The sequence below is a fragment of the Aotus nancymaae genome, unplaced genomic scaffold (assembly GCF_030222135.1).
Source record: "Aotus nancymaae isolate 86718 unplaced genomic scaffold, 86718_ANA_hifiasm-v0.15.2.pri h1tg000011l, whole genome shotgun sequence".
NCBI classification, from domain to species: domain Eukaryota; kingdom Metazoa; phylum Chordata; class Mammalia; order Primates; family Aotidae; genus Aotus; species Aotus nancymaae.
In genome coordinates, this window is record NW_026988422.1 from 16,025,821 (window position 1) to 16,052,958 (window position 27,138).

General features: G+C 34.1%; 1 protein-coding gene across 20 annotated transcripts in view; it reads right to left on the minus strand.

Annotated features, from left to right (window-relative positions):
* ZBTB20 (zinc finger and BTB domain containing 20) overlaps window positions 1-27,138 on the minus strand; it is an 822,970-nt gene that overhangs the window by 634,813 nt on the left and 161,019 nt on the right. For all 20 annotated transcript variants that reach the window (XR_010341998.1, XR_010341999.1, XR_010342000.1 and 17 more), the window contains one exon: window positions 17,681-17,730. The gene's annotated coding sequence lies outside the window, so the exon portion shown is untranslated. The remainder of the gene's footprint in view (window positions 1-17,680; window positions 17,731-27,138) is intronic.

Below are 27,138 nucleotides of genomic sequence, written 5' to 3' on the forward strand. Positions count from 1 at the left end.
CATGCATGTCACTCCCTACACATTGTACTAAAAATGAACTCATCTCTATTTGAGTGTCTCTACACAAATATCTGTGTTTATTAATACATAGCATTTCAGGAGTGAGATTTTCCTTAAAGCTGCAAAGCCACATGCTTTTCAGGGAAAAACTTCAGGAATTTTCACCATCAGTTTATGTTGATTATTTACTCTTTGGTGGATCAGCTATTCTCCAGACAAAATCCAATAAGGAGAAATCATGATTTCTGTCTAAAAATTTTATTTTGTAATATTTTTTCTTGCTTCCTGTACCTTACTTTGTGTGACAGTAATAAACAGTTCATAATGCTTCAGCTACTAGCCTCATCCATAGAATCTAGGAACAGTTCAACACATAAAATTTTTTTTTTAACAAAGACAAAAATCATCTGGTGACTTCCTACTAGAGCACTTGCACTGGAATGGGTGAGTTTTTCTTATTCAGAGCAGAATACATTCTTTGTCTTATGGATTAAAAAAAATCTAGTTATCTTTCCCTAGCTTAAAATAATAGGCATTTTGGGCTGGGCACAATGGCTCATGCCTGTAATCCCAGCATTTTGGGAGGCCAAGGCGGGCAGATCATTTGAGGTGAGGAGTTCGAGACCAGCCTGGCCAACATGGTGAAACCCTATCTCTACTAAAAATACAACAAAAGTATTATCCAGGGGTGGTGGCACACTCCTGTAATCCTAGCTACTGAGGAGACTGAGGCAGGAGAGTCACTTGATCACTTGAACCTGGGAGGCAGAGGTTGCCATGAGCCAAGATCATACCACTGCACTTCAGCCTGGGCAACAGGGTGAGACTCCATCTCAAAAAAACAGTAACAATAGGCACTTTTAAGACATCAGGAGAAATAGCTAGAATTTATAAATTACCCAGAAGTGATAAAATTGTACTCAGATTTTTCACAGATAAATTTTCCTATTCCTGGATATCTTGGGAGCAAACTATGTCTAATTTAAGGTGACTAAAATTTAAGGTGACTAAAATTAAAATTCATAAACTCTGAATGTCTCATCTACTCTCCTTCCAGAAACCCAAGAAAAACTGAACTGATTTCTCACTTCCTTTAATGAGTATTAATGACAATTAGAGATGGACAAGCTAATCTTAAAAGAGTGTTTTTAAGACAGAATATCACACAGGTTGTTTATGGGTTATCTTCAAACATTTTCCTGAATAAAATGTTAATAAACAAAAAAAATGTACATAAGTGAAAAGAGAATCAGAATGGAGAATATCCTCCATTACTTTTAAATGACAAAATGAACAAACATGAGAGAAAATTCTGTTTTTGAAATGAAAGATCGCTCAAATGAGAGAAGGTAGATCACACAGTGGAATGTCTAAGGGGAAATCCAGGTAGATTGCACACTGTAGTATTCAGTTTAAAGTTATCCCAAGAAAGAACAAAAGACATTAGATATTCAGTAAGGTAAGTAGGTAAATAAATAAATAAGAAAAATGATGACAAATTTGCAAGGGACACCAACACCAAATGCAGTTTTTGTTTTTGTTTGTATGCCACAGAGAATCAGTCAGCTAGTGACAAGTAAGGAAATTCAAATGGTAGTTTTTCTAAGTTAAAAACAGAAAACATATATCTCTCTCTCTCTCACACACACACACACACACACACACACACGGAAAACATTAAGGAGATTCTCATGCCTCAAATCTATTTTGAAGCATACAAATTTAGAGAGTCTAGATTTAAAATAATGGCAAACACAAAAGTCTTTCTTAATTAAAAAGCTAGCTACAGATAAATCACTAGCATCAAATAGGTACAGACCAAAAGTAAAACTGTGCTCAGAATAACTAACCTGTTCTTAAAATGGCCATTTTCACAAAGTATGAAATATTGGCAATGTGGCCAAATTTCCTAAAAAGGGGTTTAGAAGCAGCCTTTGTAACCAAAGGCAAACAGTGGAAATATGTATAAAACAGGAAGATCCACAAAAAGCTTTTGCCCACTTGGTGAATTGAGCCTCTCACATCTAGCCTTCTTGTGGCATTAAATAAGCATCTGTAAATGCAGTAACTAGAATATATAATCTATTCAGATTTTCAAAAAGGCTTTTGAGAAAGTTTCACAGCAAAAACTGTGCAAATAAATTTTGGGTAAACATGGAATTATAAATACATATTTTCATAAGCACAAAACGATGTTAGATATAGGAAGAAAATGTGAAGTGGAAATGATGAATAAATTCTTTTATAAGTTTTGACTATAGAATTCAAAGTGTCAACTTCACATATTTTAGATTTTCCTATCCTTTCCAAATAGTAAAATATCAAACCACAGCATCATGAAATCCTAAAAAGCTGGGATGACTCCCTGTGTACTACAGATTAAGAAACTGAGACACAGAGGATTAATTATTGCCCAAGGTTAAGGCATAAAAACATCAGGAAGATTTTATAACATTTACAAATTTGAACAAAAAGTGCCACATGAGCTCCCCTATGGGGATGTGTTCAGTATTATATTTGACAAGTGATAAAGAATACAAATCTGTTCACGCAAATATGGCCTTGAAAACATGGTCCCTAAACAAGAACCTTAAAAGAATTATAATACATTCCCTGAAAATATCTCAATGTGTTCTGGTTATAAAGATATCCAAAATGCTGGACATCATCAGAAGTGCTTTGGATCCAGTCTTAGGGAGATCCAAAATTTAACAGCTGTATATGAGGAAAAAAAAAAAGCCTGCAAAGGACATAGTGAGGAAATGACAAGGAGCACAGAAAGAAAATCAGGAAAGCATGACACCATGAAAAATAAGGGAAAAAAGCATTGCAATAAGGAAGAGTAGTCAGCAATGTCCAATGCTCAATGAGATCCCAATGAGAGCTAATTTGGAGGTTTCTGTAGCAGACAAGGTGAATTGCTGAGTGGATTGGTGAAGAAATGAAAATGGAGGGTAGAAACATTTCTTTGAAGAAATGTGAGTGTCCTTCTGCAGGTAAAAAAAAAAAAATACATGATAATTGGTCAATATCTGAAAGTGTAGGCCCAGTGGTTTTAAGAGGATATTCACTAGATGCCTTCCTTACACCTTAAACAAAAATTAACTCAAGATGGATTAAAGACTTAAATGTAAGACCTAAAACAATAAAAACCCTAGAAGAAAACCTAGGCAATACTATTTACGACATAGGCATGGGCAAAGACTTCATGACTAAAACACCAAAAGCATTGGCAACAAAAGCCAAAATTGACAAATGGGATCTAATCAAACTAAAGAGCTTCTGCACAGCAAAAGAAACTATCATCAGAGTGAATAGGTAACCTACACAATGAAAGAAAATTTTTGCAATCTATCCATCTGGCAAAGAGCTAAAATCCAGAATCTACAAAGAACTTAAACAAGTTTACAAGAAAAAAACAAACAACCCCATCAAAAAGTAGGCTAAGGATATAAACAGACACTTCTCAAAAGAAGACATTCATGCAGCCAACAAACATACAAAAAAAAGCTCATCATCACTGGTCATTAGAGAAATGCAAATCAAAACCACAATGAGATACCATCTCACACCAGTTACAATGGTGATCGTTAAAAAGTCAGGAAACAACAGATGCTGGAGAGGACGTGGAAATAGAAATGCTTTTACACTGTTGGTGGGAGTGTAAATTAGTTCAACCACTGTGGAAGACAGTGTGGCTATTCCTCAAGGATCCAGAACCAGAAATACCATTTGACCCAGCAATCCCATTACAGGGTATATAGCCAAAGAATTATAAATCATTTTATAAATCAATTATAAAAATGGTATTTCTGGTTCTGGATCTTTGATCTATACAGCCAAAGAATTGGCTATATACCAGAAATACCATTTGACCATAGAACCAGAAATACCATTATACCCAGCAATCCCATTACTGGGTATACAGCCAAAGAATTATAAATCATTCTATTATAAAGACACATGCACACATATGTTTATTGCAGCACTGTTCAAAATAGCAAAGACTTGGAACCAACCCAAACACCCATCAATGATAGACTGGATAAAGAAAATGTAGCACACATATACCATGGAATACTATGCATCCATAAAAAAGGATGAGTTCATGTCCTTTGCAGCGACATGGATGAAGCTGGAAACCATCATTCTTAGCAAACTAACACAAAGAACAGAAAACCTAACACCACATGTTCTCACTCATAAGTGGGAGTTGAACAATGAGAACACGTGACACAGGGAGGTGAACATCACACACCAGGGCCTGTCGGGGGGTGGGGGGCTAGGGGAGGGATAGCATTAGGAGAAATACCTAATGTAGATAATGGGTTAAAGGGTGCAGCAAAGCACCATGGCACGTGTATATCTGTGTAACAAACCTACACATTCTGCACATGTAACCCAATACCAAAGTATAATAAAAAAAAAAAAAAAAGAGGAGATTTGGTATTACCCAGAATTATACTTATTTCACCATAATTCCTAGTCAAATATGTCATAAGCCTGGGAAAAGGATCTCAAAAGAACTTAGAACTATCCTCCTTTAGTACAAAAAATAAAAGGCATCTGGTTTGCAGTAGGGCTGTAGACCTTCCAAGGTTTCTGCATTTTGGTTTAATCAGAGATTTTCAGAAGTCTAAAAATAATTATTCATCTTTGAAAAAATAAGGGTACCATACAGCTAGCTAGCTCTGTGATCCAAGGGAAAAACAATTATCTTAAAAGATACCTTATGAGGTCTTTGTTTCACATGATAAAACAAGAACATTAGAAGGACAAGTCTAGGTTAGAAGTCTCAGATCACTCTAATTGTTCTAATTGATGAATCTTCCTCAAGGAAAAAAGTGGGCTCCATTTCTGTTTTTAAAAATCCAGAGTATCTGTAATAGCGCAACTAATGACAACCTTCCCGTTGTTCTTGCCTAAGAGGAAACCCTATAATAAGAGCTTCCCAAAATGTCAAATAATACTTGTCTCATAACAGGGCTTCTTTGTTCATTCACCATGTCTCTTTTGATATGCACAGATAATAAAAGTTCATGTAAAACTAAAGGTAATATAGAGCAGAAGCCAACGCTAATTCTGTATAAATATGTCTGATTAATAAGAATGCCATTGTTATGGTTATTTCATAATGTCACGATTGTTACAAGAACAGAGGATAGAAGTATTCTTACTCTTACTGTTTTCGTTCATCCTCTGTCATCCAACCAGTTTGCAAATTTCTGTTCAACGGGAAAAATGAAGGATAGATTTTTGTCCATTAATTACTTCTGTTGCATAAGTTAATCTCATAAATTGTGAAACGAGTATTAAATTCAGGGGAAAAAATTAGGGTTTTTATTTTAAAATTGAACTCCACATCCACTAAAAAAATGAATACATGCTCCAGGCTTATTTTCTAAGTTCTTTCTTCCACATGCACAACTGCTATATTCCTCTGATGCTCAAGAACACATGAAAAATAAAATTCAGCATGATAGCACTAAATATAATATACCAGGTAAGAGCCTAGTATATTTTACCTAAACTGTAGTTTAATACAACAACCATACACAAGATTGTATATGGGATTTGGTTACAGAAATTAAAATTCCACGCTGGTGAAGTAATGAGAAATCCCATTCAGACGTGAGTATCTGGTCCCTTATTGGAAAGGAAATAGAAAACAAGTAATAAGACAACAGCCTATACTCACTGCAGGCAGACAGCCTGATATATTTTGAAGAAGTCTAAATCCGGTAGATAAGTTTGTATTGTCATTATTTTGCTTTTCTCTTTAAATTCTTATCTCCTAGATCCTGGCATTCCCCTTTGGGGCAGCAGTATAACATAAAAGCTTAACAGTCGATCTTAAATTTAGCTGATATGTTTATATCCTTCAAAACATACTTTTTAGGTTGCACCCAAGAAGGATATTATTAAATAGTAGCAGGAGACCAGTGTGGACCATTTTGACTGAACAAAAAACAGCACTGTGCCTTCTTGTTGACAAACCAAACAACATTTATATAGTTATTATAATCGATTTCATAAATAAGATACTAATGACTGAGAAAAAAAGGGAAAAATTATATTTCTCCCAAGTCCCTTCATCCTCTCTCAAACTCCATATTAGTTTAAGAAAGTGAAAAAAGCTATGCATGAAAAAGAGTGTGCTCAGTTGAGCTGGAGTCTCTGGTGAAACAGGTTCTGTCAGTCAGAAGGCAAGGGTACATTTCTGTAATTATTTAAGCCTATTTTTTGTAGTAATTAGCTAGAGCTCCATTTTGATGGAGCTGGCATCACTCACAGCTCACTTTTTTTTTTAATTTAGATTTTTCGTTCCTTTTTATAAAATAAATTTACATATTTTCAGTCTCTCAATCCCTCCTATGTTTTATTTATGAATATAGCCCTTCTTGATGGTAACTCTAATGTGAAAGAGGTAGTAATTAATGTCCCAATCTGCTAGGTTAATCCCTTTCCACACTCTCTACAGAGAAGTTTAAGGTAAGTAACAGTTTACAGTCAATATTAGGTTTAATTATGCTTAATGAGAGTTAGTGTCTCTGTTTACTAACTGCATTTAGGTGTGTGGCTCCTAGATGAATTTTCCCTTGGCCTCATTCTGATTTGCTAATAGTGCCACTGTGTACTGTATACTCAGTGCTTAAATCTATAAAGCTGCTTCTGTAGAACAAAGCAAGTAAGGCACCTGTTTCAGTTGAAATATTATTAAACAAATGAGCGCAGTTTTAACACAACCATATCTTTCTTTGGGAAGGGTGTTATTATTTTATAATGCTTTCCAAATAGATCCATGTAAAAGGCTAATTGCTGCCTAAATTCAAGATCCTGGGTTAAGTCTATACATATTAAAAAATGTTTCAAACTAAGTACAATAATCAATGGTGAGTATTTTTAAACTTCAGAGTATTAAACACTTCTAAGACTTTCTGTATTAATCTTTCAACGTTTCCATTCCAAGAACTATAATGGGAAACTACTTTAGCAAGTAGTTTTTTTGCCTTGGAAACATCTTTTGTCTTAAAATTATATTTAACTTTGTTGCTGTGTATAAGACAAAACTTTTGTTTCTTTACTGAAACTATAAAAATAAGCACCAAAACAAATACCCTGGTGTCAAGGAAATCAGACAGTAAGTCAAGGGAAATTTAGTAAACATATTTTTAAGAACCCCTTTTTGCTATATTTTTGTTATGGATAAATTCTGTATACAACTGACAATGTCATTTCTCTAAGTTCGTTCATAGGCTAATCAATTTAATAAACATTTATTTAGTACATACTTTGAGCTAAGCACAAAAATGAACATGACATACTCCCTTCTCTCAGGAATCTTACCATCTAGAAAGGAGCCAGGCATAAGTTAAAAACTTTAATAGGCTGGGTGCAGTGGCTCACACCTGTAATCAGTGCTTTGGGAGGCCAAGGTGGGTGGATCACCTGAGGTCAGGAGTTCAAGACAAGCCTGGCCAACATGGTGAAACCCTGTCTCTACTATAAATACAAAAAATAGCCAGGTGTGGTGGTGCATGCCTGTAATCCCAGCTACTAGGGAACCTGAGGCCTGAGAATTGCTTGAACCCAGGAGGCAAAAGTTGCAGTGAGCTGAGACTGGGTCACTGCACTAGTCTGGGCAAGAGTGAGATTCTACCTCAAAAAACAAACAAAACCCCAAAACGCTATGCTACAATACGGTAAATCATACTCATGTATTAAGGAGACACAGAAAAGATCAGTTAATCTGTAGAGGATTCTGCTCGTGAAATAGCAGTTTTTTTCTGGGTCATGTGAAGACCATAGCAGGTTAAGCGAACAGTAAGAGCAAAGACAGAAAGCATGGCAGCCATAGTGTATTTAAAAGACAGCAAACAGTGAAGTGTGTGTGGAAAGAACTATGTGCCTGGGTGGAGGAGGTGAGGGGTGATGGAAAGAGAGGTGGGAGTTTGGAAGTTAGGGGCTCAAAAAGTGGTCTGAGACCAAATTAAGAATCTTCAATGTCCGGGAGGCTGAGGCAGGAGAATTGCCTGAACCCAGGAGGTGGAGGTGGAGGTGAGCTGAGATCGTGCCATTGCACTCCAGTCTGGGTAACAACAGCGAAACTCCGCCTCAAAAAAAAAAAAAAAAAAAAGAATCTTCAATGTCATCTTGTGTTATTTTTTAGGTAATATGAAGGATAGAAAAAGGTAAAGATATAGGGGCCGGGCGCGGTGGCTCACGCCTGTAATCCCAGCACTTTGGGAGGCCGAGGCGGGTGGATCACGAGGTCAAGAGATGGAGACCATCCTGGTCAACAAGGTGAAACCCCGTCTCTACTAAAAATACAAAAAATTAGCTGGGCATGGTGGCGCGTGCCTGTAATCCCAGCTACTCAGGAGGCTGAGGCAGGAGAATTGCCTGAACCCAGGAGGCAGAGGTTGCGGTGAGCCGAGATCGCGCCATTGCACTCCAGCCTGGGTAACAAGAGCGAAACTCCGTCTCAAAAAAAAAAAAAAGATATAGCACTACCAAACAAGGATAAAGTCTGAATAAATTCCTTCAAATTAAACTCAACTCTTCTAAGCCTACTGATCTCTGAAACCATTTCCAAATTTCAAACCTCCCATAATGTAATTTAGAAGCCATTGCATTTAGATCAAAGAATTAGTTTGTGCCATGGGGAAAAAAATTCCTAAAATGTGTCTATCTGAAAGATTGGATGATAACATATTAATGGAAGCCAGTAGAAAGAGAAGCTGTTAGGTTCATACCCCAGGGAATCCTGAGAAATCTGCAAATAATTAATGTACTTGGTGAAATAAAAATCTGCTTACAATTAATTTCAGAAATGTTCTGCCTTTTGAAAATTCTCCCTTAGTTAATATATCATGATTGTTTTTGTTTTTTAAATTTTAATTGGCCACTAAAAGTTGTATATATTTATAATATACAACATGCTCTTTTAACATATGCACTACTCCACATATTTTTGTAGTGAGAAGACTTAAGATCTATTCTCATAGCAATTTTTCAGTATAGAATATATTTTTATTTACTCTAGTCACCATGATGTACAACATATCTCTTCAACTTATACCTCCTGTCTAAGAGAAATTTTGTACCCCTTGACCAGCAGCTCCAGTCTCCCATCCTAACCTCTGGTAACCACCATTCTACTCTCCGTATCTATGAGCTTGACTTTTTTAGATTCCACATATAAGTGAGATCATGCAGCATTTGTCTTTCTGTACCTGGCTTATTTCACTTAATGTCCTCCATGTCTATCCATGTTGTCAAAATGACAGCATTTTCTTCTTTTTTAAAGCTGACTTATATTTCATCATGTTTATGTTTATTATTATCCATTCCTCCATTGATGGACATATGATAAAATACCCATTCTAACAGGTGTGAGGTCATATTCACTGTGGTTTTAATTTGCATTTCTCCAATGATTAGTGATGTTGAGCATTTCTTTACATACCCATTGACCATTTGTATGTCTTCTTTTGAGATATATCTATTCAGGTCCTTTGCCCATTTTTCAATTGGGTTGTTTTCTAACTATTGAGTTGTTTGAGTTCCTTATATATTTTAGATATTAACCCTCTTATCAGGTGCACATTTTGAAAACATGTTCTTCTATCCCTTAGGTTGTGTCTTTATTCTGTTAATTGCTTGCTTTTACTTTTGCTTTTAGAAAAATAAAAAAAAAAAAAAACAGAGGCAAACATTTCCTTAAAATCCATAAACTAATGAGTTTCAAAAGAAAAGAAAGCCATCCAAACTACATAATCGGAAAAAGACTTTCTACAGCTTAGATCCTGTTTTTGTAGTATTTTAGAAATGTCTAAACACATGGACTATGATATTTGCCTCTTTTTGGAACATCAATTCCTTCTTTGTAATAGTACACTAATTTCCTTTTAAGGAATAATGTCTTTCCCTTCTAGTGTAGTATTGGTGAGATAGTAACTCCAGATTCAAAGATAAACATGGGGAAATTAGGTAGATAAAAATAGTGAACATACAAAAAAATAAAGAAGCACATGAGGTGAACAAAGGAAAATGTAGCAAATGTATCAGAAAGATGAAAACTGTTTAAAATAAATGCTTTAATATTTTCTAAAAATGGCGAACATTTCTCTAATTTAAATAATCATCAGTTATTTAACACTTTCTATGTGCTAGGCATTGAATGCATCAATTTATTAATAATATCTCCATTCCTAATTATAACCCCAATAGATAGATGTTATTTTTTCCACATTCTTTTATTGGTGAGTAGACTTAAACCCAGAGAACTAAAGTAACTTGCCCCACCTTACAGTAAATAGTTCAGCCAAGACTGAATCTCAAATCCAATGGAAAACAAAATGACACTTCCAGTACAGGAAGTACAAAACATACAGATTAAATAAACAAAAAGTTCAATATTCCTATCAATAAGGAACTCCAAAATTACATTAGTCTTTAAAACATAAATAACTTGAAGCTCTAGAGTTAAGTAAGGTAGTAACATAATTCTGAAATTAACATGAAAATATTTACATAAAGTTCAATATTTAAAAAAAAAATCTTTAAAAAGTACACTTATACTGGGAAAATATTTTTCATGGGAAACACTTTGGGATGATACTATCTATTCTGTAAGAAAAGAGTCACTTTTCTTTAGAGTTCTTTGCTTTCAGTGCTGTTGCCTAAATTAACTTCATGTTATGAAACACATCATGCTAGTTTTAGCCTAGAGAATAATTTGAACAAAACCAAGTTAACCATTTCTAAAATACAAACAGGTGGTTGTATACCTTTAAGATCATTATTCAGATGTTTTTAAGTATTGATTGCTCTATAGTATTTTAGATTTAATTTTGTGACTTTAGCAACAAAGAACACAGTTTAGCACAAAATGAGAAAACCTGTTCAGAAGTAAAGAAATCATCTAAACATTAATAGATTTTTATTAAATAGCAGCAGAAAATGATATACTTTGTGTTATTTTCAGCTATATAAATATCTTATCTTTATCCAATAAAAACCACACTAAATTCTTTCATTTCAAATACTGATGGTATCAGCAAAGTATTCACACATCTGGGTATCTTTCTGTGTTTACCTAAACTGACCTTTCTGGCATGTACTTTCTATCTCAGTACCTTCAGTGTACATTTGCAAAAACTACTTGAACAGTTTACATTCTCCCACACCATGCTACTTCAAATGGTCTTCAAGACATTTAAATTACTGTCAGACACTGGGCATGTGTAGGCACATACTTTCGCATTCCTGCTCAAGGAAAAAAAAAAGGAAAAAGCCTAGATTCAAATGGTAATAAAGTGTCTTTCACTCTGATAAATACATTTAAAAAGTTGATCTCGGCTGGGGCGGGTGCCTCACACCTGTAATCCCAGCACTTTGGAAGGCCAAAGTGGTGGATCACCTGAGGTCAGGAGTTTGACCTCAGGTGAAACCCTGTCTCTACTAAAAATACAAAAATTAGCCGGGCATGGTGGTTAGAACCTGTATCCTGGTACTCGGGAGGCTGAGGCATGAGAATTGCTTGAATCCGGGAGGCGGAGGTTGCAGTGAGTCAAGATCACTTCATTGCACTCAAGCCTGGGTGACTGAGTGATACGCCGTCTCAAAAAAAAAAAGATGCTGATCTCATCCTGATGCCAGAGTTGTATAAAATAATTAGGATCTCAGTGTAAACTCACAAGACATTATATAAAAATCTTTATATGTATTTATAACAATGTACTATGCATAAACACATTTGAATATAGCATGCACATGCATGTGATCTATCTAGTATACTTGAATGTATTTATTATATATAGATACATATGCATTTACATTTCTACATTTATTCCAAAAAGTTACAGAGAAAATACTTAAACTGTTTTCAAAATACAAATTGTAAATGAAATAAAATGTTCTTTAAAAACTGTAATTAATGGCTGTTATGTCAAACTGTGAACCAAAAGGTCAAACCTTATAATTTACAGTTTGAGAGGTCATAGCTCAAATTATAAGTTAAAAAAACTGATTATTTGTGAGTAATTTGACAAATCCATCTAATATACACTGAATGCACATAAAATATTTTTGAGAGTAAAAAGAACGTATGTCCAAGTGGACAGCTGATGGAGGAAATGGCCTTTTACTTAACAAGGCTGAAGTCCAGCATAAATGACTTGGAATGCCTTTGAATGAGCATGCAGGCTGGAAGGCCAAACAGTACACGCATCCAAAAGCGAACATAATGAACAATCAGATCAGAAGACAAAAGTACTCCACACATATGTCCAATGAGAAAAACACACACACACACACACACACACACTTCAGTCACCTCCTCTTCCTTCCTCATTACTATACCCCAATTCATGAATGAACTCTGGGCTATTAATAAATAATCATCAAAAGAAATGATTTTTGTAATTTAAAAAAAACACTGGAAATTTCTGTAATATTTCAATCTGAGATTTTCAAATGCCTATGGAGATCTTCTATATCATATATAGTAAGCCAGGTTTGCAAAACTGTTTATGACTCATCTTGGATGCAAATATTACCATACCTAGCTTCATCCCGAAGCCACCTGCCCCTTAAAACATACTCTGAAATAGTTTGGCCTCTCCACAATTTTTAATCTACAAGTAATACACTAGTAAGAAGGCAGGTCATTGAAGGTAATTTTTCTCCACTGTAGACTCAATTCCCTAACCCAAGCTTTAGAATTGAGAACGTTAGCAAAATAAGTCATTTATTTATACATCTATGTCTCTAATATTTATTTATTGTATCTCCCTATTAGACTATAAGCTCCACAAGAATAAAAACTAAGTCTCTTTTGTTCAACAGTTATATATAACATTTACAAAGTTTCTAGCACAGAGCTGACATTCCATAAATATTTGCTGGAAAATGCAAAGAAGCGATTGATAGAAGAAAGGAGGGATGCCTGAAATTAGCTAATCTACTCTAGTATTATTTGTGTAATTGTGAAGAGAAAAATCCCTAAAATTATACACTGTATTTAATCAATTTACCTATCCAACAATTCACTGATACATCAATCCTTCAAACCAAAAATATTTAAAATGGCTTCCAAAAGTACACAGTTACATAGTTAAATAAATTAAAATAGATGAAAAATGAAAAAGATACAAAGTATAGTGGGGAACAGGATATTTCTTTATGTATACGAGTAAAGACAGTTAAATCACAGGAATGAGAAAGAATTTGCTTTTTAATTTCTTTAACCTTTTTATAACTAGTATTATAACAATGTTATAAACACTAAGCAAATATTTACTATTTCCTTGTCTAGCCATTACTATGGCAAATGCTATATAACCAGATACCTTATATCATGAGCCAGGCAATCTATTGGATGAGACAAATATTAAGTTATAAGAAAGGATAATATGTATGCTATAACAGTAAAACTATAGATTTTTGTAGGAGAGAAAAGTAGGATTCTCTGAACCAGCAAAAAAGCTTACATGGTAACTGCTTTACTATAATCCCACTAATTCATGTACCAAGAGATTTTTCTGATACATTCTTGATACATAGGGAAATATATGCTCTCAAATGTTACCAGTACAAATGAAACCACACATGTAAATCACAATATGATAAGAAAACACATTTGAAAATCATTCTCTTTCTTATAAATGAAAGCTTAACTCTGACTTCATTTAGCCTGGTTAGTGTTTCTGTCATTCCTTTGGGCCAGCCCACACATACTGGGCTCTTGATAGGTCCTAGGCTCAACCATCTGGCCCTTTGTGTACTTAATTCTTTTTTAATACTAACAAGTGTATTAGTAACACTTCCTTGATCACTGGTAAATATGCAGCCACCACACAACTAAGATTTTCCCTAATTCTGTGTTTCACTAATTAGTTACGGGTATGGGTTATATTACAAAGGTATGTTGAGTAATAGGTATAATGAGTAATCTAATTCCCAAAAAGAAGTGTGTTAATTTACTTCCCACTTCATTACAGGAATAAAAAAACATCTTATCATCAATAAAGAGTACAAAAAGAGACCTGAATATTTTGGGGAATGGTAGACAGGAAGAAAGCATGAATGCAGCATTTAGGCAAGAAACACAAATCACCTATATATCTTGGACAATATTCATGCTTTCTCTTAGTATCTTTTGATTGCTTCATTTATTAATGTGCTTCATGAGCACATTTTATTCAATTAATAAACAGGTTTCTAAAGAAGGCAAACAAGGTAAATGATTCCTATTTTCAAAAACTGATCATTCTACTGGTACTTAAGTTATGCATTGGTCAACTCTGGAAGCTACATTAATCTTTGCAAGTCAATAAGGTCTCAATCATTTAATTAAAAGAGCAAAATAAAATACAGGCTTAAAAGAGATAATGCAATTTCCAAAGGTGCTACCAAGTCCTTTAGAGAGAAGACATGGTCCAATTATGAGTATCAAAACTGGGAATTTATATATTTTTAAGTCTACCATAAAACATATTTGTTTTTTTTCTTTTGTTGGATGAGAGATAATCTAATGCTGTTTATTTTTTAGAAGATTCAGATAATTCAAAGAGTATCAGCTGATTGTTATGTGTGTTAATTCAAGCATTGAGTTTAAATAATCATAACTCAACTCCCTAAAACTAAAGAGTCTGTGTAAGGTTGGGTCAGTCGTCCTCATTTCTAGAATCAAACAATGTAAGACCAGACAAAAAATTCCTATAGATTTTCTGAGGTTCCAGTCTGTCTTCTTTGTTCATAGACAAGTTAGGGAAATGATGACATTTACTAAAAACATATAAAAGTGGGGATTGTGAAATAGTTGTTAATAATTCCTTAATCAGATCTTGTAACTAATGAAAAACTAATAGTTTATATGCAGAAGTAAACTGATGAAAGGATGAAAAGAATAAACAAGGGGGAAAAGGCACATTTTAAAATATGTAATTTAGAAACTGTCAAAAAGTGGGACATTTCTTATTTAACTGGTGTATGAGAAGAATGGATGCTTTTACATGCACACAAATGCAGGTACAAAAAGGTAAAAGGAGCTTTGTGTTACGATGGAACTTAAACTCCTCTGGGCAGTGATCAGCTAAGATGAAACAGAGACAGTTACAATGCAATGATTAACTAGAGGACAAAGCTATTATTCATGGCAGGTATGTAAGCAATTGGGGCAGCTATGTTGGTGGCCTCTCCTCATCAAGCAGCTTTGCCAGTACAGACTGGATGCCTGGAACCAGGAAAGACACAAAAACAATAAAACCTAGAGCCAGCTAAGTAAGAGAAGATTCAATGCATTCCATCTCCAAATTTTAAACATTACTAAAATCTACACTGAAGAATCTCTTCCCTTGGGATTGGCATACATTGTGTTTATAGACTGTTGGCCAACACTTACCTCTATTTATTTTACTATGCAGAGTAATATGCCTAAAATACCTACTGAGAAATTCTCATTATGTAACAGAAAAGGGAGATTCTAGCATTAGCTGGCAAAAATTTTTGTTCATAGGTATGACCATCATGTCATTACATGAACAGATGGTCAAAGTGAGTCCATTTCACTGACAGTATATCATGTGGGTCTTTTTATTCTGAACCATCAAACAAAACAAACACAGAAGAGGTCATTATGCCTTTCCTCATTTGGTTGGCAGCTTTATCTGTGAAATAAGAAAATAAAAAGCTAACATGGACTACAATCCTGCATGTACTATTGGTACCTGCATAGTACCATTTCTGCATAAGATTTAATCAAATATTTTATTCATATTCAGAAATCCTAATATTTCTGAAGATGGAAAAAAACACGGGATATTTTTAACTTTCAACTTCATGATCGCCAGTAAAAGGAGAAAAATAATCATATTTCATATTATTTGTTTTTTGAGCTAGCCAGAAACTAACAGTGTACAAGAAAAAATCAAGTTACTATTCTTTATTTGTCTTCAGGTCTTTTAATAAAATCTCAGGAAAAAAACTACTTGAAGAAAAACAAATCATCATGTTAAAATCTATCCCTCTTTGAAACGCTATGTTCTGTCTCTCTCTCTCAGATAATTTTAAATATAAAAGCTCAAATGTTCATAACCAAATAAATTAATAGTCTAGCAGATATCCAATCACCAAACATTAATTTTACCCCATGAGATTTCCTTAATCTCTCTCTTTCTCTCTCTCTCTCTCTCTCTCTCTCACACACACACACACACATTCACACACACAGGTTACTAACTTGATTCCTACTATGGTAACTTAATCTCTGTAGCCACTCCAAAATATACTTTACCTTGATTTTGTGAATAAAAATCAATAATCTTATGGGGCAAGGCAGAGATAAAAATTCTAACTATAATAGCTAATAATAAAAAGAACAGCAGAAAATTACTGAAAATTATATTGCTAAAATGTATCTTTACATGTGGCTGTGAAAACTTAGGTGCCAAGAGAATTCTAGTTAACTACCTTCAGAAAGAGCTAATGAAATATGAGGTTTAAGAGTACATCTTTAGTACTTCTGTACCTTAAAATATTGCCAAGTATTAATTTTTCATCAAGTTGTCATTTTCTCTGACATTTGGTTTTATTAATCAAGGCATTTGTGATTAATTTGTAGAAAATATCATAATTAAGCCAAATAAAATAAAATCCTTAAAAGGTTAAAATTAGAAAGTAGGTGAATTAGAACTTTGATATTACCCTGTTGACATATAGGAACTTTTTGGAAGTATAGGACTCAAGTTTTTTTCAGTGAGTTTGGTGCCTCCATCTTGGGCCTGGCTGTTTTTTAAAAAAAATGTTATAAAGATTTGATTTAAAGCTCTCTGACAGTTTTGACATTCAGGTGAAAGTACTGCTGCTGCATTTGGAACAATTTGCATATCCCACTGCTAAACGGAATGTTTGAGGTGTGCACTGGTGTAAAGAAATTAAAAACAAGCTATCACACATGCTTAAGTGTATGTATTCACAAAACTGATAGTTGGATCGCACCACCCCATCCCCCTCCAATGTAATCTGTGATTTACTCTTCTATAATAAATTACCCTACCATGTTAGTCTCGCTGGAAAATCTAACCATGCATGTAAGAAGCAAAGTAATTACAGCCCCCTCTTGTCTAAGAAACCTCCTTCAATCCCTATGAGCTCTTTATACACAATGCAGCCACACGAGTCTATTGTAAACTTCTTGCCTGTAATTCTGGACTTCTGACTATCAGTAGCCACTAAATCTCATCTGAACAGTTTTGTTGTCCTCAACAAATACAATTTTATTTCTTATAGTTAGTTGTAAAGCTTTCCTCAGGAGAAATTGGTACTGATGTTTTGGCTTTAAGCCAATATGTCTATTTAAGGAAAGAACACAGTTTAAAATCATGAGTTCCAAATCAATAAAAAACGGGGCACAAAGGGACATAATACATAATCAAATAGAAGGAATAAGAGTTATAGCAACATCTAATTAGGCTGAAATATTCAGAAAGAATGTAAATTTTCTATATTTTTTAATTTATAATTTCAGATTATTTTTAGGTATACATAGAAAAATATATTAAATGTGTTGAAGGACAATGAAAAAAAAAACCACAGGTAGTAAATCCAAGACCTAAATGTCATAAGACAATTCAAGAAGATAAAGCTCATTCAAGAAAATATCATCGGACATTACCTTCAGCCTTTAGAGTCAAAGGGCAATCCTTAACACTTCTTTTTATTTGTCTGTAAGAAAAGGAATACTTAAAATTAGAAATCTGCCAAAATATTTGCATTTCTATAATATCTTTATGACTCAGGTAGATGTTTGTGTATGCCAACTAATATCTATAGTTTTAAAAATAAAACTAAAAGCTACCACATTCATATGTGTACAAGTACTCAGAAAAATGTGGCCCAAATATACAATCTAAACCACTCCATATACATTTTTGAGGAGGGATAGCACGGTATTTGCTATAGTATCGTAAGAAGTTGTCCTAACACATAAGGGTATTTGCATTTTTATTTTCATATTGTCTTTCAAGAAAAGCAAATCTCAAATTGCTTTTAACCTATTTACTTGTTTATTCTTATTTAACAGAGACTTAGCAAAGATCTATGATATATAATGTACTGGTCCTCACTGGTGAGTTTAAAAGTATAGAAAGATAAAACACAAGCCCTATTCTCAAAATTGTAGGTAAGGTTAGAGATATTTACATAAACACAGATAACCCAAAAAAAATCAAAAGAAAATGGGTGGAAAGAAATAAAAATGCAAAGGGTAACATGTTCAGTACAGCTTAGTACCTAAGGCATTGACATTAAAACATGGCTTAATATTTCCCGTCTTAGCAGAAAGGCTAATAGTAGGGTCCTCCACATATTCAAATGCAAGGATGCCAAACAAATGGATGAGTTGCTTTTAAATTTCTTTTCATCCAAATGCATTTGATAGTATAGAATTGAAGCTGGACTGGGAACAAGGAGGATGTTAAGGCTTCTTTAAAGCCAATTTGGTGACTTTGACTATAGAAAGATTTAACTAAAAATGACTCACCTATTAAAAATTGAATTTGATGTTGTGTGTTGTTATAAAATGATCTCTCTAAATTTGCCATGAAATCTCAATGATGATCTAGATGTCATATTTACTAATAATCTCCACAGAGATTTTAGCCATTCAAAGTCTCAAAAGCAGTTTTAATAATGAAAATGCAATACATAAACATATGCTGATTCTATAATCTAGTGTATCTACAGTAAAATGTCCATCAAAATTTTAAAAACCTGAGGATTTTAATTGACTGTATCACTAATATGCATGCACAATATTTTTGCAAACAACAAACCACACCAGTAAACCAAAACAAACCTAAGGTTTGGCTGCACTAATAGACAAATAGGGTCCAGAAAAGGAATCTGACAGTCCTGTTATATTTGGGGTACATGAGCAATATTACAGTTTCTCTGCAACTGCAAACTAGGAGAGGCGCTAAAAGTTAGTAACTGCTAGGAGGAGTGAGACCAGAACAATTGATGATGAAGAGATAGGATGATTAGGAACAAAAAACAAAAAATGTTCCGATCATAGAGATAATGTGAAGGACACCTTTGAGAAAATTAACTTGGTCATTACATCAAATATTATAAAAGTTATTTTTATTAATTTATTATCTGTCTCTTCCTCTAGAATGGAAGTAACATAAGGGAAGGCACTTTGCCTTTTTCACCGTAACCCCATTTTTCTTGAAAAGTGCCTGCCATATACTAGGATATCAATGAATATTTACTCAGTGAATGAATGAACAGCCTAACCAATACAATAGGCACTAAGTCTGTGTCTAATTACAGATGAGAAATTTAGGCTTAAAGAAATTACATCACATATACCAAATTAAACTGTAATTCTGCAACTATAAACTCCTACAATGCATTGTTTATTCTTCCATTCAATATTCATTCTAGCAACAGGAGAAACAGGCAATAAGCAAATAAATTGCAGACTTATAATGTCATACAATTAGTACTATGAAGTCAGATAAAACAAGATAATAGCACTGAGAGTTATATGGCCTGATATTTTAGATAGATTTGGCCAGGGAAGCTTCTCAAATGAGGTAATAATAATAAGAAATCTGAATCAAGTAAAGAAGACGGTCAAAAAAAAATCTGAAGGACCATCTGAACTGTTTTAGAATCAAATAACACATATTTCCTTGCCTAGTATAATAGTCAGCACGTATCAAACAATGCATTCAATATTATTTATTTTATTATATTGTTAGTACTTTTATAAATTGTGAATTTCCCACTAGATTACTTTGTCAAAGGTATTGTTATTTTCCTTAAAGTGTCTTAAATAGTGCCTAGTAAGATCACAATAAACATTTAGAGAACAAAAATAGAAAACCACAATTTTCAATTCATTAATTAGAAAATAAACAGACTATATTAATATTAAAAAGTCACCATCTTTCAAATGCCTGAGTCAATCTAATCTGTTAAATCAATTTCACATAATAATTCATCTTTCCTAAATTTAAATAAAAGGGGAAAACATATAAAATAGCTAAGGCCAAAAGTCATAGATAACAAAAGAATAAGAAAGAATCAGAAGAAAATTAAGTTATTAACATGAGGCCACTCTCTTTACCATTTACATGCTGTCTGATTCCATCAGATTAACACATTTTTCCAGTGCAGGGACATTGCTACACAGATATCTGACTCATTTGTGTATTCCTAATGCAAGCACAAAGCTTGTTATATAGCAAACATTCAAAAAAACCTTTGTTGTACTGAAATGAACTAAAATGATTTTTAATAGTTTTGATGCTTTAAAGCTAGCTTAAAACATAACAACAAACCAGAGGATTAACAAACTTAAAAAACAAATTTAAACAGAGAAAACATCAAGCATTAGGTTTGAGTCCTGTAGCAACGGAGTAGAGAAAAAGGTAGGTTCTTTCCAAAGAGTGAAATATAAGTGACAGTGTGATATTGGCATTGGAAGAGACAGATCAGTAGAAGAGGAGGGGGGACTCCAGTATGGGGTAAATATTACAAGTAGCATTTCCATGAACAATGTTATGATAGCTGACTGACTACATATGGAAAAATAAATTCTGTTCTCTATCTTATCAACACTAAAATATAAATCAGGTCACTATAACTCAGTATAATATATAAAACAGTCAAGGACTCTTAAAAACACATCATGTATAATTTTCTGAACTCCAATGTGAGAAGCACTTTTTAAGTACATATACAGTGGTATGTAATATAAGCATAAAGATTTATGATTTTTACTACTTAAAATTAAAAATTTTAGCCTGGGAACATAGTAAACTCTGTCTCCACAAAAAACATCAAAATTAGTTGGGCATGGTGGTGCACGCCTGTAGTCCCAGCTACTCAGGAGGTTAAGGTGAGAGAATCACCTGAGCCTGGAGAGGTGAAGGGTACAGTTGGCCACGATCCTGCCACTGTACTCCAGTTTGGGCAAGAGAACGGACCCAGTCATGAAAAATATATATATATGTATAAAGACATCTTTAACAAAATTCCAAATTAAGATGCCATCGACAAATAAATATTTTTAAAGTGTATAATGTTCACTGGGTTAAGAGTCTTTTTTTTTTTTTTTTTTTTGAGATGGAGTCTCCTGCTGTCACTGAGGCTGGAATGCAGTGTCATAATCTCGGCTCAGCAACCTCCTCCTCCTCTTGGTTTCAAGCAATTCCCTGCCTCAGCCTCCCAAGTAGCTGTGATTATAGGTGCCTGACACCATGCCTAGCTAATTTTTGCATTTTTAGTATAGACGGGGTTTCAGCATCTTGGCCAGGCTGGTCTTGAACTCCTGACCTCATGATCCATCCACCTCACCCTCCAAAAGTGCTGGGATTACAGGCATGAGCCACCACACCTGGCCAAGAGTCTTTATAAATAAATAAACATATTATTCTACTTTTTAAAATGAGCAAAATACATGAATAGGCAATTCACAATAGAATTGTGAGTTTTCTCCTAAAATATGGAATGTATTTATAAATACATTTTAACATTTATAAAATATATTTTAAACTATATATTAAATAGTAACACTTATTACTCTTAATACTAATTAATACCATTAATTCTAAATAATACTTATAAGTAATAAGCTTAAATAAGAAGCTAAAATACAAATGAAATAATATGAGGCTGGCATGGTGGCTCACACCTGTAATCCCAGTACTTTGGGAGGTCGAGGCAGGCACATCACAAGGTCAAGAGATTGAGACCAATCTCCAAAATACTGAAACCCTGTCTCTACTAAAAACACAAAAATCATCTGGACATGGTGGTGTGAGCCTGTAGTCATGGCTCTAGGGAGGCTGAGGCAGGAAAATCTCTTGAACCTGGAAGGCAGAGTTTGAAGTGAGCCAAGATGGCGCCACTGCACTCCAGGCTGGCGAAAGAGTGAGACTCTGTCTTAAAAATAAAAATAAAAATAACATTAGTCTGCAATAGCAATGAAAAAAATGCAAATTAAAAACCAAAATATTCCAGAATAGTGAATTGGATAGATAAATTATATGTAATAGGATATTAAGTGTTCATTAAATATGACAAGTGAAAATTTACAATACATCATTAAGCTTAGAAAACAGATTATACAAAATATACATTCTTCTCAGTACCACATCACAATTATTCTAAAATTGGCCACATAATTGGAAGTAAAACATTCCTCAGCAAATGCAAAAGTATGGAAATCATAACAGTCTCTCAGACCACAGTGTAATCAAATTGGAACTCAGGATTTAAAAACTCACTCAAAACCACACAACTACATGGAATCTGAACAACCAGCTCCTGAGTGACTACTGGGTAAATAACAAAATTAAAACAGACATAAAGATATTTTTTGAAACCAATGAGAACAAAGACACAACGTACCAGAATCTCTGGGACACATTTAAAGCAGTGTGTAGAGGGAAATTTATAGCACTAAATGCCCATAAGAGAAAGCAGGAAAGATCTAAAATCAACACTCTAACATCACAATTAAAAGAACTAAAGAAGCAAGAGCAAATAAATTCAAAAGCTAACAGAAGATAAGAAATAACTAAGATCAGAGCAGAACTGAAGGAGATAGAGACACAGAAAACCCTTCAAAAAATTAATGAATCTAGGAGCTGATGTTTTGAAAAAATTAACAAAATAGATAGACTGCTAGCCAGACTAACAAAGAAGAAAAGAGAGAAGAATCAAATTTACACAATAAAAAATGATCAAGGGGATATCACCACTGATCCCACAGAAATGCAAACAACCATCAGAGAATACTGTAACACCTCTATGCAAATAAACTAGAAAATCTAGAAGAAATGGATAAATTCCTGAACACATACATCCCTGCCAAGACTGAACAAGGAAGAAGTCAAATCCCGGAATAGACCAATAACAAGTTCTGAAATTGAGGCAGCAATTAACAGCCTACCAACCAAAAAAAGTCCAGGACCAGACAGATTCACAGCCGAATTCTACCAGAGGTACAAAGAGGAGCTGGTACCATTCCTTCTGAAACTATTTCAAACAACAGAAAAAGAGAGAATCCTCCCTGAGTCATTTTATGAGGCCAGCATCATCCTGATACCAAAACCTGGCAGAGATACAACAGAAAAAGAAAATTTCAGGCCAATAACCCTCATGAACATCAACACAAAAATCCTCACTACAATACTGGCAAACCGAATCCAGCAGTACATCAAAAAGCTTATCCACCACGATCAAGTCAGCTTCATCCCTGGGATGCGAGGCTGGTTCAACATACGCAAATCAATAAACATAATCAATCACATAAACAGAACCAATGACAAACACCACATGATTATCTCAATAGATGGAGAAAAGGTCTTTGCCAAAATTCAACAGTCCTTCATGCTAAAAACACTCAACAAACAAGGTATTGATGGAACATATCTCAAAATAATAAGAACTATTTATGACAAACCCACAGCCAATATCACACTGAACAGACAAAAACTGAAAACACTCCCATTGAAAACCAACAAAGACAAGGATTCCCTCTCTCACCACTCCTATTCAGCACAGTATTGGAAGTTCTGGCCAGGGCAATCAGGCAAGAGAAAGAAATAAAGGGTATTCAATTAGGAAAAGAGGAAGTCAAATTCTCTCTATTTGCAGATAACACAATTGTATATTTAGAAAACCCCGTCATCTCAGCCCAAAAACTCTTTAAGCTGAAAAGTAACTTCAGCAAAGTCTCAGGATACAAAATCAATGAGCAAAAATCACAAGCATTCCTATATACCAATAACAGACAAACAGAGAGCCAAATCACTAGGGAACTTCCATTCACAATTCCTACAAAAGGAATTAAATGACTAGGAACACAACTTAAAAGGGATGTGAAGGACCTCTTCAAGGAGAACTACAAATCACTGCTCAACGAAGTAAGAGAAGACATAAACACATGGAAAAACATTCCATGTTCATGGTTAGGAAGAATCAATATTGTGAAAATGGCTGTACTGCCCAAAGTAATCTATAGATTCAATGCTATCCCCATCAAGCTACCACTGACTTTCTTCACAGAATTAGAAAAAACTACTTTAAATTTCATATGGAACCAAAAATGACCCCACATAGCCAAGACAATCCTAAGCAAAAAGAACAAAATATGCTACAAAATATACTACAAGGCTGCAGTAGCAAAAACAGCATAGTACTGGTACCAAAACAGATACAGATCAATGGAACAGAACAGAGGCCTCAGAAATAACACCACACACCTACAACTATCCGATCTTTGACAAACCTAACAAAAACAAGCAATGGGGAAAGGATTCCCTATTCAGTAAATGGTACTGGGAAAACTAGCTGGCCATATGCAGAAAGCTGAAACTGAATCTCTTCCTTACACCTTATACAAAAATTAACTAAAGATGGATTAAATATTTAAACATAAGACCTAAAACCATAAAAACCCTAGAAGAAAACCTAGGCAATACCATTCATGACACAGGCATGGGCAAAGACTTCATGACTAAAACACCAAAAGCATTGGCAACAAAAGCCAAAACTGACAAATGGGATGTAATTAAACGAAAGAGCTTCTGCACAGCAAAAGAAAGAAACTATCATCAGAGTGAACAGGCATGAGAGAAAATTCTTGCAACTATCCATCTGACAAAGAGCTAATGTCCAGAATCTACAAACAACTGAAATAAATTTACAAGAATAAACAACCCCATCAAAAAGTGGGTGAAGGATATGAACAAACACTTCTCAAAAGGAGACATTTATGCAGCCAACAAACATATGAAAAAAAGCTTATCACCACTGGTCATTAGAGAAATGCAAATCAAAACCACATTGAGTTACCATCTCATGCCAGTTAGAATGGTGATCATTAAAAAGTCAGAAAACAACAGATGCTGGAGAGAATGTGAAGATATAGGAACACTTTTATACTGCCGGTGGGAGTGTAAGTTAGTTCAGCCATTGTGGAAGACAGTGTGGCTATTCCTCAAGGATCTAGAACCAGAAATACCATTTGACCCAGCAATCCCATTACTGGGCATATACCTGAAAGATTATAAATCATTCTACTATAAAGACACATATATATGTATGTTTACTGCGGCACTGTTCAGAATAACAAAGACTTGGAACCAACCCAAATGCCCATCAGTGATAGACTGGATAAAGAAAATGTAGCACACATATACTATAGAATACTATGCAGCAACATAGAAGGATGAGTTCATGTCCTTTGCAGGGCCATGGATGAAGCTGGAAACCATCATTCTTAGCAAACACACAAAAGAACAGAAAACTAAACACTGCATGTTTTCATTCATAAGTGGGCATTGAACAATGAGAACACATGACACAAGGAGGGGAACATCACACACCGAGGCCTGTAGGGGGTGGGGGCTAAAGGATAGCATTAGGAGAAATACCTAACATAGATGATGGTTGATGGGTACAGCAAACCACCATGGCACATGTATATGTAAGTAACAAACCTGCACATTCTGTATATGTACTCCAGAACTTAAAGTATAATAATAATAAACTAACTACTTTTTTCTTTACTTGTCTGTTTAAAAGTAACCCATCCCTTGCTTTTATTATGTGAAGCTTCACTCTGTTTATTTCCCAACAGCAGAATGCCTTAAATAAATTCTTAAAAACCAACACACCAACAAATAAATAAATTAAAACTCAATGACTATAAAAAGTACACAATCTAACCTGCTTAATTATTAACAGGTAAACAGAATGCACTTCTGAATTATTTACTTAATCCCCTTAAACTAAAAACTTTAAAGTTTTTGGGCTTGAAATGAATTATTATTTCTAAGGATCCATAAAACAATTATTTAAAAATCTTCTATTAAGCTATTTTAATAAAAAGCAATTTAAAAATACCAAAGTAAATGTGAACTTAAACATTAAGATAAAAAATAGAAGACTTTTTTTTAAAATTTCACAGGTCAGTAAAACTATTTTTCTTCCAACTTTCCCTAGTCTTCTGTCAGATATTTCACTCCACTATGAACAGAAATATTCAGTACTAAATTATGTTAGATTGATAAGATAATGGTTTTGAAGTAACCATTTACAGAATACTCTTATTCCTGAGCATACCATAAGAAATGCACAATTATGAAACTATAAAAAATAGTAATAATTTTGAAACTTCAAGGAAAAAAAGGAAGAATGAATAAATTAAAAATCAACATTTTCTTCAGATGAGACTGGACTATTTTCACCAACTCAGCTAATGCAGTGAAGAATGACTGCTGCTTGATGAAAGTAACCATTGATTACCTGAATGCCAGTTAGTTAAATGTTCTGGTTAGCTAAGGGTTCACCAGGAGGAAAGGTGTTTTTGGTTTTAGATCTTTTTAACTAAAAATGCAAGATGTTCTAGTAGATTTCTCTGCCTTAGTTAATAGGAAATTATAAATTTATCTTTCATTTAAAATGAAAAATTTATGTTGCCTTAGAGGATGACTCAAACTTCTGGGAAGTCAGAAAGGTCTCTGGGAAGATGATAAAAAACCAAGGATATTTTTCTCTAGAAAAGTGCACATGCTCACAAAATTTTGTATAAAATTTCTAGGGGTTCAGGGACCCCCCCCCCAAACACACACACACACAAAAACTCTTGTCTTCTAATTTAACAGAATTCTAAATACTTGGACATAGGAGGTTGCATTCATACAGTGACCCCCAGGAGAAAAGGAGAATGTTTGAAGTTTCTTCTGAAGACATGCTTAATAATAAGCTATTTTGTTATGATTTGTATCCTTCTTCTAAAAGGTGTGTGTAACAATAATTCTGGTTAATTTAGTCTTGGTTACAGGTTAAATATGTTTCCTTTAAGGACAATTGCATTACAAGGTATCTGAGCTTTGAAACAAAATAGTGTCACTTTAAAATCATTCCACATTTAGAAGAGACAACAATTTTCTTCTTGTATTTTTGTAACTCTTAGAGGAGGCAGCGTTGAAGAGAAAGCTATTTAATTTTCACCTTTACTTCTGAAGATTAACAGATAGCAAACACATAAGCAGACTCCATATTCAGGTTCTGTTCAAAGGGCTTTTATTTGTATTTACTTATTTA